At 42.0% G+C, this 12,074-nt stretch overlaps 1 protein-coding gene across 9 annotated transcripts in view; it reads left to right on the forward strand.

Annotated features, from left to right (window-relative positions):
* Tfpi (tissue factor pathway inhibitor) overlaps positions 1-12,074 on the forward strand; it is a 76,363-nt gene that overhangs the window by 21,588 nt on the left and 42,701 nt on the right. For 2 of the 9 annotated variants that reach the window (XM_027422695.2, XM_027422694.2), the window contains exon 1: positions 9,571-9,718. The exons of 5 other annotated variants lie outside the window; for them this stretch is intronic. The gene's annotated coding sequence lies outside the window, so the exon portion shown is untranslated. Of the gene's footprint in view, positions 1-9,570; positions 9,719-12,074 lie in introns of those variants that run through there. 2 more of the 9 variants (XM_027422701.2, XM_027422699.2) reach the window with 2 other exon arrangements.

A 12,074-nucleotide genomic window follows, 5' to 3' on the forward strand; every position in this document is an offset into this window, starting at 1 on the left:
ATTAAAGCCTGAACCTTTTAGTTTTCTTCAGGAGTCACAGACTTTAAAAATTTTTTTTCCAAAAAAACAAAACAAAACAAATAATTTTTTTTTCTGAGACAGGATGTCTCTCTGGTCTGGGGCTTGCCAAGGAGGCTGGTGGTCTGAGCAGTGCACCCCCAGGAGCTTCCTGTGTTCACCTTCTCAGTCCTGGGATTACAAGCATGGGGCACCATGTTTAACTTTTTGTTACTTGGTTCCCGTGCATTAAATTGAGTTCTGCATGCTGGTATAGCTAGCATTTTGCTGACGGAATCATCTCTCTAACTCTTCCTTATTTGTTTAAACAGATTTTCTTTATAAAATTTTGAATTCATAAGATGTCATGACACCTCATTTTGATGGAATGAACCTTTAGTGAGTATAAAATGATACTGTAAAATTTAATATCCCTTTTGGGCTGTAAATCCTGTCACATTAGATCCTTATCATCAAACATGCTTTCTTTTTCATTTCTTTTCTGTTGCTGTATTGAGATAGTTTCAGCTATGCAGTGATAACACTCAGACCTTTAATTAATCTTTACACAGCAAAGTTATGTTTCTCATTCATGTGCACCCATGGAGGGATTTGGGCTAACAAATGCTTCTGTGGCAGAGAAGGGTGGAAGCTGAAGGATCACCTAGGCTCTAGTTGATTCCCAGCCTTTCTAATGTTGGGGTCAACCTTCCTAATGCTACAACACTTTAATACTACAGTTCCTCAAGTTGTGGTGACCCCCAACCAGAAAATTATTTTGTTGCTACTTCATAACTGTAATTTTGCTACTATTATGTATTATAATGCAATTATCTGATAGGCAGGATCTCTGACTTACAATCCCAAGGGGGTCTTGACTCACAGATTGAGAAACACTGACCTGGAGATTTTTTTTTTCAATGCTTCTGGTTAAGAGACATCTCTTTCTCTCACTTTTTTATTTTTTATTTTTTTTTATGAGAGCTAGTCTTCCCTGTACAGAGGAAGCAAGAAAAGGAACAGGAACTACTAGTGTGTGATATACATCGTCTTTGACTCATATCTCTCTCACTTTATTATGAGAGCTAGTCAGTCTTGCCTGTACAAGAGGAAGCAGGAAAATGAACAGGATCTAGTGAACAGAAAGACGTGCTCTTTGACTCACATTTCAGGTTGCATTGTCTGAGGTACAAACAGAATGACCACACCATCAAAAAACTGTATCCTTATTTTGGTCATAACAGATGGTTTATTATTTAAACCAACCTTATTTATGTAACTCCCCAATCATCTCTCCTGTCTTCCTGCTTCAGCGTGAGGGTTTGTTTAGTTTTTACTTCTGCCTGTAGGCAACCCTGGTGCAGAACTCAGCAACTCTTAGGGCTAGGTGGGACGGTCCCCATTTTGGAGACTGGGAGGCACGCACTAGACCGGTGAGGTGCCTCGTCTATCTCCCAAAGCAAGCAAACGGGAGAACTAGGATGGTTTCTTGGGGATACTGGATCCTGATTCAGCATTCTAAAGGATAAAGACTTTTCTATGATCTCGAGAGTCCCTTTTGCCCCATAGCTCTTTGCTGCCCTCTCTCTACTTCTTCCTGTAGTTGCGATCACGTGAAAAGTCACAGCTAACACTTTCTGCTCTGGCAGTTTTAAGATTCAAATTGAGGAGGGAGCAGGAAGGTTGAGTTGGGAGGAGAATAGAGGAGAGCAAGATAAGAGATACCATAATAGAGGGAGCCATCATAGGTTTAAAGAGAAATCAGGCACTAGGGAAATGCCTGGAGATCTATAAGGATGACACCAATTAACAACCTAAGCAACAGTGGAGAGGATACCTTAAATGCCCTCCCATGATAATGAGATTGACAACTAACTTATATACCATCCTAGAGCCTTCATCCAGAAGCTGATGGAAATAGAAGCAGACACCCACAGCTAAACACTGAACTGAACTGGAATCCAGTCACAGAGAGGGAGGAGTGATGAGCAAAAGGGTCAAGACCAGGCTGGTGAAACCCACAGAAACAGCTGACCTGAACAAGGAGGAGCTCATGGTCCCCAGACTGATAGCTGGGAAACCAGCATGGGACTGATCCAGATCCCATGAACATGGGTGTCAGTGAGGAGACCTCGGAAATCTATGGGGCCTCTTGTAGTAGATCAGTACTTATCCTTAGCATAGGAATGGACTTTGGGAGCCCATTCCACATAGAGGGATACTCCTTCAACCTAGATACATGGGGAAGGGCCTAGGCCCTATCCCAAAGGATGTGACAGATCCTGAAGACACCTTCCATGGAAGGCCTCACCCTTCCTGGGGAGCAGATATGGTATGGGATAGATAGGGTGTTAGTAGGAGGCAGGGGAGGAGGGGAGGGAAAGGGGACTGGGATTGACATGTAAAACAAACTTGTTTCTAAATTAAATAAAAAATGAAAAAAAAAGATTCAAATTGAATCCTCGATTCTTGGTATTCTACAGACTCACCCCCAACCCGTTCCAGAGCACTGAGCAAATAGGAGGAACTAGAAAATATTCTTTTTGATTAATGTGGAAGAGTGGAAGCTCAGATGGGAATGCTGGGTAGTCTAAGCAGCCGCTGAGGCATGCCCCTCAATGGATTTCTCTAATCCCACGGAAACTCAGAACAACCCCTAAGGGACATGCTTCCACACCTCTATTACAGCTAAGAGACCTGAGGTACAGACAGAATAGAGGGATATGCTCTCTTTAAAAATGTTTTATAATTTTTTTAGATTATTTATTTATTTATTTATTTATTATGTATACAACATTCTGCTTCCATGTATATCTGCACACTAGAAGAGGGCACCAGATCTCATTACGGATAGTTGTGAGCCACCATGTGGTTGCTGGGAATTGAACTCAGGACCTCTGGAAGAGCAGTCGGTGCTCTTAACCTCTGAGCCATCTCTCCAGCCCCCTGTTTTATAATATTTTAAAAAATTTTGTGTGCATTCCAACACCTCTCTCTGTCTCTCTCTGTCTCTGTGTGTGTGTATGTGAGAGAGAGAGAGAGAGAGAGAGAGAGAGAGAGAGAGAGACAGTGAGTGTGGAGGTTAGAGGACAACTTTCAGGAGTTGGTTCTCTCCTTCCATCTTGTGGGTCCTTGGGAGTAAGCAAGTACCTTTACCCACGAAGCCATCTCTCTGATCTCCCTTTCTCCCCTCTTTGTTAATAAAACTAAGTTACACAGTGCCTGCCTTCTTTCAGACATTCCAGTCACTACTCTGCTTAAGAAGTTTTTCTTGGTTCTGCTTTTCTCCCTCCCATTCCAGACATTAAAGATCAAAGTCTTGTTTTCTGGAAGTCTCTATAGTTTCACTAGTATAACAGGGTGCGTTGGCTTGTGATAGTTTCCTGTGAGACTACACTTCCCATCTTCCCTTGTGGACTGCAGAAACCATTTCCTGTCAGGTTCCCTGCGAACGTCATGGCTGGCAGGGAAACTATCTGATTGAAACCCGGGTCAGCACCATTTAGCAGGCAAGTCTGACTTTGTGGTTTATTTTTCTCACACATTTAAACACAGTAAAACTTGGTCAAAAGTCTCCATGTGACAGTCATCACAATGAAGCTTCAGGGATGGCCACATCGAAACTCACTGCAGAGCACATTTCTATAGCAGCACGTGTGACCTTTACAAAAAGAGTGAGCTCTATTGTGGGGTGTGATGCACACCTTTTTTTTTGTGCATGTTTATATTTATGACATATAAAACTACAGAGACGAACATTTTACATATTCTAGAATTGCAGGCCTTTGTATACAGTTTTTTTTAAATTTTTTTATTTGAATTATAAACAGGATTGAATTACATGATAATCCCAGTTCCCTTCTCTCTCCCTTCCTCCCCTACCACCCCCCCAACTAAAACCCTACCTATTGCATATCCTTTCTTCTAATCTACACCTAACTCAACCTTTCTGTTCCCTCATGACCTCTGTGATGCACACCTTTAATCCTAGCACGTAGGAGGCAGAGACAGGTGGATCTCTGAGTTTGAGACCAGCCTGGTTTGCAGAGTGAGTTCCAGGCCAGTCAGGGCTACACTAAGAAACCCTATCGCAAAAAGACAAAAAGAAGAAGAAGAAGAAGAAGAAGAAGAAGAAGAAGAAGAAGAAGAAGAAGAAGAAGAAGAAGAAGAAGAAGAAAAAGGCTCTATTGATTGATAAACAGTGCTCAGGGTCAAGAGAGGAAGATTTTGTTTTGTTTTGTTTTTTAAAACAGGAGTTCTCTTTAGCTTTGAAGCCTGCCCTGGCTCTGTAGACCAGGCTGACCTTGGACTCACAGAGATCCACTTGCCTCTGCTGGGATTAAAGGTGTGGGCCATGCCACCACCACCCAGTCTGCTGGAGGAAGGATTTGTAATGATCTTAAAGGTTTTATCCATAGAGGAGGCAAATTCATGGGACCTCTTTCATAAGGATAGACTCTAGTCACTGAGAGACAAAGTATAGGATTTTGGGGGGTTTAGGTGAAGGCTAACTCGACAGAATAGCAAAAGATCACCAGGCTGTTAGACAAAATCCAATCCAGCCTTCTGGGCAACCAGGTGTCGGTCATTTTTTTCCCTTAAAGAAAAAAATCCCAACTCGCGGATTTTCTAAGGCTTTTTGTGAGCCAAGCCTTCTACATTTTCCTCCCCTATAAGGTGTTGCATCTCATCTTCTGTAGGCATCTTGGCCATCAGCACAGCACAGGAGGATGACAAAAGCACCCCTCTCCCATGAATAAACATGGTTCCACCTAAGGTCAAATCAATCTTTTCTTTCTTTCTGTCTTCCATCTCTCCATCGCTACCTTAAATAATCTAACATAATGATGCTGAAACCCCGGATGGGAAGTCTGAGCCCACTAGAGGCTCAAACCCACCCCTGGACAGACCTTCCAGCCTCTCACATAGTTCTAAGGGCCACCTGTTCTCAGGCAGCCCTTTATTTTCATCCTCTGTTTTGTGTCTTTCTCTCTTGCCTTAGTGTCCCACCCTGACACAGTCGAATCTTCTAGGCAGGAAACCATGCTGTACCAGAACATGCATGCAACATAGCAAAGCGCTGGGACAAGGTAACCGTGGAACTACTCTTATTCTGGTTAGGTCTGGGGGCTCACTGGAGCTTTATTCTATCTAAGATCTGTTGAGTTGAAGGCTCCAGGGATTTTCCACTGGTGGTGAGAAAATTTGTTTGAGAACTCAAATTCTGGGACTTCTCTACCTACTGCTTTGATCAGCAAAAGCCCCGAGAACCTTCCTCTGGTCCCTTAGTCCTGTAACTGTAGAAGTTGGGGGCACCCCCTTCCTTTCCAGGTGCATTTGGTGGATTTGAAATTGAGAGAATGCTTTAAGTGGCTGAATATTGACTCCTGTTTTTACCTTGATGCTGGACCCTGCTATGGGTTCTAAATCCTCCATGCCAAGGTACTCACCGTTAGCCTGGCTACAGGCTAATCTAAAGCTCCATTTGGTAGACCTCATACCTACTTCATTTCTTCAACTCTCAGTCCAGACCTGACTTCAATATACCTTGGACAAATGGCCACTGCTGGCCCAGAGTCTTTCCCATTTCTAATACTTAAACTGACTTTAATTCCACAAGACAGAATGCTATCATGGTTCCAGGCCTCTCCCCCATATAACACAGTTCTATTTAATCTTTCTCAAGGCCCTGGTTTACAACCACACTCAAGGCCAGAATGCCCTCCACCCTGGCTGATGACCTAGACTTACCTTGGAGTAAATAACAACCTCTGGCTTGTGGCCATCTTGGAGGATGATCTAGCAACTATGTGGCTTGCTGCCATCTTGACTGTTAAAGGTAACTGTTAAAGATAACTGAAATATACAAGTTAATGATCAGTCATGCTAACTACAAAAGAAATTTATATGGCAGTAAGCATGGAGGGACACATTAAAGGAACTCATTCCAGGAAATTGTTGACAACTAATCTTATTTGATCAACAGATAATCTATAGTAAGTCTATTTTGTAAAATAAACTGCGGCTTTCACTTCAACATCTCAATTAATTTCTGCTAATATTTTTGCTGTAATGTTAGTAGTTTTAGTAAACATATGAGCTGCTTTTGAAACCTCTCTTTGCAGTTCAGTAATCATTCCTGGGACTGGTAATAAAAAGCATAAAAAAACTTCAGCATGGCAAAACAACATCATTCTGTTTCCTAATACAGGTGTGCCTTTATCCCTGCCCCACCTCTGACAAAAGGCATTTGGATTCTGCATTAACAAGCCAAAGAATACCATGTAATGTTGTCAATAAGCATAGCATCGTTTTAGCATCAGTAGTACTCTGACCTTGTTGCCTCCTCAAGTCATCGACCTATTTGTTCTTCTTTGGGACTTCTCTTCTTGATGGCATTGTCATCTCTCTTCAGATGCTCTATTTGACCAGTGGTCTCCAGGATGCTGTCCTAGTCATATGTATCAGAGTGAGAGCCATCTGGGACTTTGCTCATTTTCTGGAAAGACGCAGCTCAACCTTGAGGAGAACATCTGTCACTTTCCATTGATTAATTTGTAGACCACTCCATTTAACATATACTTTAGGCTGTGATTCATTTAGGACATAATGTTTTGGTGGAATGGAAAAAGCATTATCCTTTAAAGTAAAAAAGTTTAAAGTTAGGGTAACAAAATGTAGCATATAGTATGTACATAAGTGTGTGCCCTTTTATTTAAAAAAGCCATTTAAATATTTGATGGTGTTGTTACATAATAGTGTGATCCTGTAGATTTTAAGAGATTCCAGTAACATTATTAATATTCCATAAATTGTAAGATTCCTTAAAGTGTTTGCTAGTATAAGCAGGACTGTTACCAGATTTTACTTGTCAGGACTCCTCGAAAGAGGAAGGTGTAGAATAAATGATTAATGGCATCTGAAGTTGATTCACCCCTGTGAAAAGAAGCAACAAAATATCAGAAAAGGTATCAACTGTTACATGAACATATTTTGTGCATCCAGATTCTGGGATATGAGTGAAACCTGTTTGCCAAATGGCAATAGACTTTAACCCTGTAGGAGTAATTAATGAGTTCCACCAGCAGATGGCAGTGGTGTGAAAGAAGAGAAAGCTGGTGAAGACATTTTTGAGATTTTTGAGCAGCCTGAAAAGAAAGTATTAGGAGTGAGGAGGAGGCCAGCTCATGGACTTGAACGTTGTTAGATGTTAATGAACTTGGCAGATTAGAACAAGCATGGATAGAAGTTATGAAGAAAGGTTGGGGTCATTGTCATACTGAAGTCACAAGGGAGATATAGCTGTGAAATAACAATAGTAGTGGGGGTGGGTTTAGGTCTTTTAGTTTCTAAAAGAGAAACAGTTTGAGCACAGTGTGCACAGGCAGTTAAAATATTCAGTGGCCGAGAGAGATCTAGTAAGAGCTGGTTGATTACGGCAAGTTCAGACTTCTGAGGGTACAATCAGGAGTGGGTACAATCTTTTGTTGTGGATGATGTAGAATTTGCATATAAAACATATGCGCCTAGGCCTTTTGCAGAGCCATCTGTAAAAGCACTACTAAGCAACACCTATGGGATTCTTAGATGTGTAATTTCAGGTAATGTGCACAGGGTATCGACAATAAAATCTTACAAAGTGATCTTGGGGATAATGATTATCTGTAGGTCCTGAGTAACATAATAACACTACCTACCTATTATAATAAACCTGCATTTCATTTAGTGGCACAATAATTTCTATAGGTTCTTTACCAGTAGGTTAAGATGTGTCCTTCCCATTCTTATCAAGTCTATACTTTCTTGTAAATAAGGAGTTACAGGCCATTGTGGAGAACTAAGACATCCATAAATTTCTGTACTATTGGTATATGATCCCAATGGGTGATGAGGAGGAAGGAAGGCTAAGTAATTGATAAGAAAGTAAGGGATCAGTTCTGTGAGGCACCACTTTGGCAGCAGGATTATTTAGTAAACTAATAACTTGCTCTACTTAAGGTGTTACGGTGTTAACTGACTTCTTTTACATTGCTTCCAGATATTCTGTATGCAGTTGTCAGATGGAACAAACAGCTAATTGCAGTTATCTTCCTACAGAACTCTGGTACATGGGTCCATCCAGTTGTCCAGTTGCATTTCACCTGATGTTAATGTTATATTTAACCTTTTATTAATTCATGTTAATCTTGATATAAAAGGTTTCCTTGTGTAAATTTGTCTCTTAATGTCGCCCACAAAGTTGTACGGTTATTATCCCCTGACATGTTCTGGATCTTTGCTGACTGTTAAGTTTTATCATGGTCCCCCGGATGGACCCTCTTCTTAGACATTCTAACTACTGTTCCCCTCTTTTCACTCTTCTGTCAGCCTAGAAGCAGTTATTGGGATGTTCCCAAACCCTAATAGTAGTTTGGATGACCTCTCAAAGCAGACTAATGGACCATGGGCCATCAACTCATCTCTCATCTTGCTACTCTGAACATTGTTGTTGGGACTCAGAACTAAAGCAGCTAAATGAAAGCCTCCTTTCCATCAATTAACCTCTGTCTCACCAGCTCAGGTCAGCTTAACATCCTTCGGGACCAGCTAGACTCTTTGACTGCTGGAGTCCAGATCTGGCTGCTCCGATGGGATTTGTGATCTCCTTAGTGAGCATGCTGTTTCCAGGCCAAGACATCCTAACTGGTTTGAGATGGGGCTAGAGACAGGGACCAGAAAAAAATTCAACCACAAGCCTCCAGTGTGTGGCTTCTGGTTCCTTCCCCTCTGGCTCTCCCTGGACCACTCTGGCTCTCCTCTGGATCACTCTTGCTCTCCCCTGGATCACTCTTTCCTCTTTATTATCCTCATAGTTACGTTTTACCCCACCTTTACAATGTTATACTCACTGAACTTCACCTCTACGTAAATAAAATGTCCCATATAAGCTTTCTCAATAGCTCTCACCCTACAAATAGCTCTATTTGTTCCTGATACATCTCCCTAAAGTCCCTTTAGATGCTGTGGAGAAACTCTGGCTAAAAGGGACCTTCATCCCTTTCATTCCAGGCCAGATGTAATTCTTTACATTAGTCCTTTGTTTTCTCCTGTTCAATTCCTTTGATGCTCTATGGCTCCCTGCTACTTCTGCTAGCTTGTTTTTGTGCAACAGTCCTGGCAATGGGATCAGTCGCTGTCACCCTGAATCAGCTCAATGCCCACTTTCTCATTGGCCCATTCTGTCTCTTTCACCTCTGCTCCTCCTTACTCCATAACCTTCCTGGGAAACCTCTCAGTTTTATTCTAAACAAAATCATCTGTTTACAACCCTCTAACAACAACAGCAACAATGATAATAATAATTTTTCAAGTCTCTTCAGTAATGCAGGATGACAAATGCACAATCTGTTGCAGCTGATCAAGTTAAGATTTCCCCTTGCTACGTGACCAGAAGACCCCTCCCTTCAATGGACCTGTAACCACTCCCTCCAACAAAGCCCCTTCTCAGCAGAAAACAGCTATAACACCCCCATCCTGCATTTTATTTTATATCCTCTCAGAGTTAGGAATGATAGTTTTCTGCTCAAGGACTACACTTCCCAGCTTCCCTTGTGGACTACGGAAGTCATTTCCGCCCCTATGAGGGGCCCGTATCCCATCTTCTTCTGTAGGCATTTTGGCCATCTGCACACGTGAGTGATAAAGTGCTTCCTCGCTGTGAATAAACATGGTCCCACCTAAGGTCAGACCAAGTCTCTCTTCCTTTCCTCCTTCTGTTTCTCTACAGCTGCCTTAAATAACCTAATATAATCTAACAGCTTGCATGTGCTTTGAGGGTTGAGTTTTGAGTATGTTTTCAAAGGTTTGAGCATGAGTTTAATTCTTGTATGTGAGGGGATGCAGTAAAGGAGCTGCTGACATGATTACTTCATGATAAGGTTAAGCTTTTTATTGGGGATAGGAAAGAGAGAACAACCAGAGGCATCTGGAGGAGTCCAGAGCAGAGAGAAAAAGATGTAGGCAGAACATCGTCAGCAGACTGGACCTGGCCAGGGCTGGGGAAGCAGGAGAGAAGAGTGGAGATGGTGAGTGATAAGAATAGAGCTTAGTGAGAGCACAGGAATAAGGGACAGTCAGCGGATAACAGCAACGAGTATAGTCAGAATCTGAGGTATAAGGAGGGTGGGTAGCTGGGAAGGGAGGTCAGGAGACTGGTGTGGGGACTTTGAAATGTATAACAAGTACTTATGAGTAGGGATTGAAGGAGCCCGGAGGCTGGCATGGCTTTGATATGCAGCCACATATGGCTCAATGGAACCGTATGTCCCTTCTGCCAGAGGTAAGGGAAATGACAACTTTTGGCAGATGGGAACTAGTTTCAAAAGTTCCCGAGGAATGCTGGCTTTTATCTAACCCCCAGAAATCCTCCTGTAGTCCAGCTTGAGCTCGTTTCTGTTTATTTGGACAGCTGAGGGAACTAATAATCTAGCCTTTTGCTGATGATAAGGGATGATGTAGTGTAGTTACTTCTTAGCTGGACTGGGGAGGGTTGCCATGGTGGTCAAGAAGGCTGGAATTTGAGTCAAAGGCCAGGATGGGGCAGGGGTGGTGGTGGTGGTGGATGGTGGCAGGATCTGGTTAGCTGAGGGAGCCTGAAGAGAGAGATACAAGGAGCAATCACATTGGATTAACAATGGCAAGGGATCCCTGAGTACGTTTGACCCATCACAGGTGGTTCCAAGTCGCAAGCCCCTGAAGTTTACATGAATTATTTGAAACTTACAAAAAGAGATAATAGTTTTAGATATTAGCGTGACCACTGTCTGTGATCTGCACTGAAGTAGCCATTGCAGGGAAAGCTGTTAACAGATGTCCAAACACAGTAGGAGCACACACACACACACACACACACACACACACACACACACACACACACACACACCTTTGAGCCATAGCAAAACAAACTTGAAAGTTACCAGCATAATAAAAGCATGAACATTTATTTATCTGTAATAAGACAGACATTTCTTGGTGGGGAGGAAGCCAAAGTGCTCAGCACTTTTACATCTATATTTAGAAAACAATCAAAGGAAATTTGAAATTTTGAGTCGGTGATTATATATATATATTTTTTTCGAGACAGGATTTCTCTGTGTAGCTTTGGAGCCTATCCTGGCATTCTCTCTGGAGACCAGGCTGTCCTCGAACTCATAGAGATCTGCCTGCCTCTGCCTCCCGAGTGCTGGGATTAAAGGCATGCGCCACCAACGCCTGGCTTATGACTATAATAATAATAAAAAAAAGATTTAATACCCAGTGTCTTACCAAGGCTAGATTAACATATCAGAGCTCCATTGAGTGAACTTTGAAGTCTTAATATTGTGTACCATCTTTAAGTCTCATTTTCAATATCTTAAGTCATTTTCACAAACTTTAAATCCCTTCTTCAGACCTTTATGGCTTGTATAAACTTTAAATTTTTTTTTTTTTTTTTTTTTTTTTTTTTTTTAAGACAGGGTTTCTCTGTGTAGACCTGGCTATCCTGGAACTCCCTCTGTAGACCTAAACTTTTTCTTTTTGTCTGGAAATATCTAATCATTTGCCATGAGGCGTAGGTGCTTGATTACTGGGAGAAATCATTGAAAAGCAAGTTCTTTTGAATAAAGAAATAGTAAAAAGCAAATTTTTAGTAATAGCAACAGGATGGCTTGAGTTTGCTTTTACATTGAAATCTGTGTTGTGAGTTTACCTTTCTCAGCATGAAGCTGCTTGTGGCTTGCCTTTCTCAGCTGGAGACCCAGACTCTGGTAAAGGCAAGGCCTGATTTTAAGTAGCAAAGAGCTATGTGGGGAGGAGCTGGCTAAGGTCAGCTTGCTGCTCCTAAACTGATAGAGCTAGTGCTTGGCCTTCAACATACAAAGATCTGAGAGGGATAATTTGGGCAGGAAGTATTAACCAAATGGCCTCTGCATCAGTTAAGAATGACAGAAATTTGACCTGCTACCTGGACAGCCAGTATGGTGATGTCAATGGCTTTGTTGGGGGCAAAGGTTGTCAGTGTTTGGCAGCCACACAGGGCAGCATTAAGTCTTCAGCTG

This window comes from Cricetulus griseus, chromosome 6 (assembly GCF_003668045.3).
Source record: "Cricetulus griseus strain 17A/GY chromosome 6, alternate assembly CriGri-PICRH-1.0, whole genome shotgun sequence".
Taxonomy (NCBI): domain Eukaryota; kingdom Metazoa; phylum Chordata; class Mammalia; order Rodentia; family Cricetidae; genus Cricetulus; species Cricetulus griseus.